Here is a 5,020-nt window from a genome sequence, read left to right as displayed (position 1 = left end):
TTCCTTGTTGTTGAGAATAGCAAATGATGCTTAACATGAATGCCCATAGAGGCTAGATGTGTGGCCAAAAGAGGCTTGCCCACAAAAGGCTTTGTATGGAAGATAGAGAAAAGATGTATGCTCTAGAAGCTCTATGAGAGATGCCTAGAATCCCATAAGCACAGTGGAGAAAAGTGGTACTATCCAAAAAGCTATAAAGGCATGTACTTGACACTCATTTTGATATAGAGGACAAATCATTTTGAATCACTCAAGATTATGTTTATGAGTCCAAGCTAATCTATCTTGGAACCTAATTCACTTGAGTTACAAATTCTCATTCTAATCATGTATCGTGTGTTTGATTTGCATCCACCATAGCTCATCTAGTTCTAGATCCGTGTTCTTTAACATGGTATCAGAGCCATGGCTGAGCTAGGTAGCTAGTGGGCATAGTCCTTCAACATTTCCTTCTCATTGCATACTCTAAATACTTTCTATCTCATTCTTTTCTTCCCTTCTATGTCTGTGGGTGGCTATGGGTCTTCGTGTAGAAGAACAGTCTAAAAGAGTGATCTTTTTTCTCTGTCTGGGTTTCTCGACCTTACCCTAATCTTTTTGCATTGTGATATCATTATGCCATGGAGCAAAACAACAACTTGCCCAGTAGCGAGATCTTGAAGGCTCTCTCCCCCTTCCTCACTGGGCCCGAGCTCTTGGCCCGCATGTGCATCTGACTGCAGGCAGTGGAGAGATGTAGTCAAAGACGACTACTTGTGGAATCTCCTCTACGCCTGTCGTTGGTCCTCCATTACCTACAGTAGCGGTAAGGGCACCACCAGCTTGCTGATTGGATCGACCCGTGGATATCACCACCTCTTTACCAGCCTCTGCAAGTGCAAGTCTCGACCCTTCCCGTCTCCTAAGCTCTCCTTTGACATGCTCGAATTCTACATTGACACATATCGACTTGTGGCGTGTGTACTTATATGTGGTTCTAGAATCTAAAACCCTTATGGGGATTGCGAACCCTCCCCCAAACATTTGCACAACCATGCGGGCGCACTTGCAGAGCCCATCCTCAAAGATGATGATTCCTGTGAATCCTTGCTTTCGAGTGTTGTTCACAAAATCCATCCGCATCTTGCTGCTCACAGGGCGGAAAGATTGGGATCATGTTGCTTGTGTCACTAACATGACAGGGTTCAACTATCTAGATGGGCAGGGTTACAAGGCACATACATATGATTTCCTATAGTTTTCCTCTCAGTATCCCTTTGTTTCTGAGATCAGGGCATGGCTGGCAGTCCTTTTGGTGGATGCACAAGGTGGGCAACTAGAAGCATTTGGAATCAAGCTTGATTTTGGTGATGTCACCAAAACGGATACACAAATCCTATTATGTTGGATTGGAAATGAGACATATTACAGTAGTCCATGTCTTGCATCCATGATGTTCATCCTTGTTGCAATATTCCTTGAGATCAGAGTCCACCTCGTTCTCCAAAACAACTCCATTCACAAGCCTAGTTCACACTCTATCTCTTCAAATTAGCCTACTCATCTCACACTGCATCATCAAATTGCCTTCACATTTAACTAACTTGGCTTGAACTAAAATAAGGGATTGTTAATATTCTTGATAATTAGTTATCAAAAATCCTAAGAGGTTACTTATGATTAGATTTTCTATTGAACTCCTATTCTTGTAAGGGACTAGACATTGCCCGAGTGTACTCGTGGTAAGACCTTCCCGCATGAAATGATTTGCTTGCACAAGAGCTCAAAAGGAAAGCCAATGCCAAATGAAAACCCTTAAACCATGTATCCCAAAATTCATCTCATGTGTGAGAGTTTGTCAAACGAAGCGCATGTATCCATTAATGTACTCACGTGTAAAAGCATGAAGCAACATGAGTGTGTCAAGAAGATTGAAGCAAAAAAAAAAAGAGAAGTACCACACATTGGCAAAAGGGATAAGGTGCACTACAAGATACAAGCCTTATACCGACGTTTAAAGTGACGAAAATGTTCATAAGGAAATTTATCCCCGTCGTCATAAAAAATGTCATTAATGGCAACGCCATAGAACAGTCGGTATTACGTCGTTATCAACATTGCTATTTGCATCGGTATCACTGATACCGACGCAGATAGCGACGTTGCAATACCGACTCAAATAGCGACGCTGATAATGACGCTTTGCGACGCATTTTGAGACGCTAATAGCGATGCATACAGTAAATTTGCAACGCTAATAGCGATGATAACAAGGGGAAAAAATTTTGTGGCCGGGCAGCAAGTTGCCCTACCACATATAGCACTATGTGCTTTATTTGGGCCATATAAAATAGTTTCAGTAATGTGTACAATGCTCGTGTAAATAAAGGCAAAATATACTTGAATCATAACATTGATACAAGAAATAAATACATGATCACGTAATGAAAGCGACTGGTACAATCATGGCAAGATACTACTACTACATAGAAAATGTCTATACAGATCATGTGACAAAAAAAGAAGAGTATGTGAGCTCCAAGGATCCAAGGCGAGCTATAGATCCTCACCATCTGAAACCTCGTCCCACCGCAAAGGAACATTGAACGGACTCTACAAAAAAAGAAACAACTACACATCAGTCCACCATACAATAATGCATTTTAATTAAACTTAGTAACTATGGACAAGAAAGATGAGTGACTTACAGGGCCACCGCGTCCATACAATTGGTCGATCAATGCAGTGAGATTGTACCTCTCTGCATATCGAGTCTAAAGGCCGGTGGGATTGCGGTTTGTAATGGAGTGCTACAAAGAAAAAAAAATACAATTGTTAGAAACACCATTGTCAATACAAAGGATATTGCAAAAAAATAAGAAAGTAGAACAAAAGAAAAACTCACAAACTCCTCCAGATGTGTCCTGTGGCCACCACTCCCAAGATGATGGACCACTTCGGCCTCTAGTCGTGCCCTTGCCACCTCGCGCTTCTGTCTCCAACGTCTTGGAGAATCTGTAGCCCTCCTCCCTAAGTCGGCACCAGTCGTCCACGTCTAGCCACTTGGGCTTTGAAGCCCCACTTTTGAGTGCCTTGTGTATGTGTCCGATCGTCTGTGTGACATGTATGCACACATGCACTCCATTATCTAGCCTGTGGAAACCTATCTACTTTGCAGATGGTACTGAAAACTCCTCATGCAAGGATGCTACTATGTAGTCCTTGCTCCCCTTCGGTATGTTCTTCCAATGATCCAAGAAGTTGTGCCAAAAAACTTGTTGGCACAACTCTCTCATACGAGTCTTCACTCTCCTCCCCTCATCATTCATGATGATGGCTCCTTCTTGTCCTATCATCTACAAGGTAGGCATACCCCTCTGGTGTATACCTAAGATAGGTCCTCTCCCACCTGCGACCACGCTCCTACGCATATTCAGCAGATCCCTGTATATCTGGTGTACCTATAGGGATAGTATCTCTCAAAGTAGCACCCATAGGGGTGCCACCTATGGATGGCTGAGCAAAAGCTGAAGTGACTGGAGTAGACGTCCCCACAGGTGTGACAAATCCTACGAGTGATGCAACTCCAACAGAACGATGAGACATAGATACTGCGTCAATACCTCAACAGCAACCACCAGAGCCACGCTCTCTCAAACTGCCATGAGAGCGAGGAGTAGCACCTGTATCTCAAGCTGACTACGGGCTCACTGCATCCAGGTCTCCACAACATCCCCCTGAACCACTCCCTCCGTCTGGCAGCCCAAGTCTGGAGCGTCGACCTTGTCTGCTGGAAACTGAAGCATCAGAGTGCACCGAAGTAGATCTTATAGAATGGCCTAATGGTGTCCGAGACATCTCCTGGTCTGCCATATCTCTGAATATCGCCATCTGAATATCTTTGTAGCTCCTTGTCGCTCATCCCTCGACTCATCGTGATGATTTAAATATCCACAAAGATCATGTGCACAGACAAAAATTGATGTTAGCATAATCAATATAAATCATACAAAGCACGGTAATATAAATCTTCAAAAAATGATCTGACTTAAAATGCATATCTTATGTACCCTTATAAGTGATCCGTCAACAAATTGAGTAGGTGAATGCTCCAAGTATGAAGTACCCTATGGTCCCATGTCAATCTCCTGACACAACTCCGCATACACTGGAAGGTCGATAGACATGTCACCACAAAAGGATGAGTCCATCTCGTTCTTAAAGAATTCTTGGACTCATGTATTTCCATTATTGTTACCTGATGTTGGCTCCTCTACATGCTCCAAGCTTTCGGTGGCCTCCACCCCTTGCAATATCGACCCCTCTATTTACATAATGTCCTCATCTATGCTCGGAACATCACTTTGATCATATACTCTCGTACTTCGGGGAGCTAAATGTATAACATACCACCATCAAGGTTGTCAGGGGTTTGGATAGAAAATTACATGTTCACAATCATGTACAAGAGAGATTTAACTATTGTGAATTGTACCATGTCGTAATACAATTAAAAAACACATAAGTTCATGCACCAATTCACAATGGGCTGGCAACACAAATGTGCCGCGCAAATCCATCCATTTTTTTTCGGAATCTATTTCGACAAATCCAAATGAACCTCATTGAACTGTTGCTCCAACTCCTTCAAGTACCACTTTGAACCACTGCACATTGAATAGGATCATGGAGAAGCTACGGTAATCCACAGTGACAATACTTTGCAAGTTCCCAAAATAATCCATCTCATCTCTAACCGTGTTTGGATCCGTTGCATGTCGTCGGCTCTCTTGCTCGAACGTTACCATGATACCACAATTTGTTGTGGAGCGCATTTTTGTCAATATGCTCCACGTGGAAATGCCATCCGCGCGATCATGTCGCACTATAAATTTTGTATTGTACATTGAAACACTCAATTAGTTATCGCATATAAAATATAGATACGACAAACCCTAAACACGTCATCACCTTTGGACTACATCCCCTCGAGAATTCACACTCCTTGGTTGAGACCTCTGCCTCTTCGCGAGACACTGCG

The 5,020-nt window shown here is 42.9% G+C and overlaps 1 pseudogene; it reads left to right on the top strand.

The window, feature by feature from the left end:
* The first annotated feature begins 620 nt into the window (after positions 1 to 620).
* Positions 621 to 3,874, top strand: LOC148034530 (F-box protein At5g39250-like; annotated as a pseudogene).
* Positions 3,875 to 5,020: the final 1,146 nt, after the last annotated feature.

The sequence above is a fragment of the Lygodium microphyllum genome, chromosome 6 (assembly GCF_053477565.2).
Source record: "Lygodium microphyllum isolate KBCC chromosome 6, Lygodium_microphyllum_v1.1.10, whole genome shotgun sequence".
Taxonomy (NCBI): Eukaryota; Viridiplantae; Streptophyta; class Polypodiopsida; order Schizaeales; family Lygodiaceae; genus Lygodium; species Lygodium microphyllum.
Note: the sequence above shows the minus strand (reverse complement) of the source record. Positions and strands in the feature narration are given on the sequence as shown.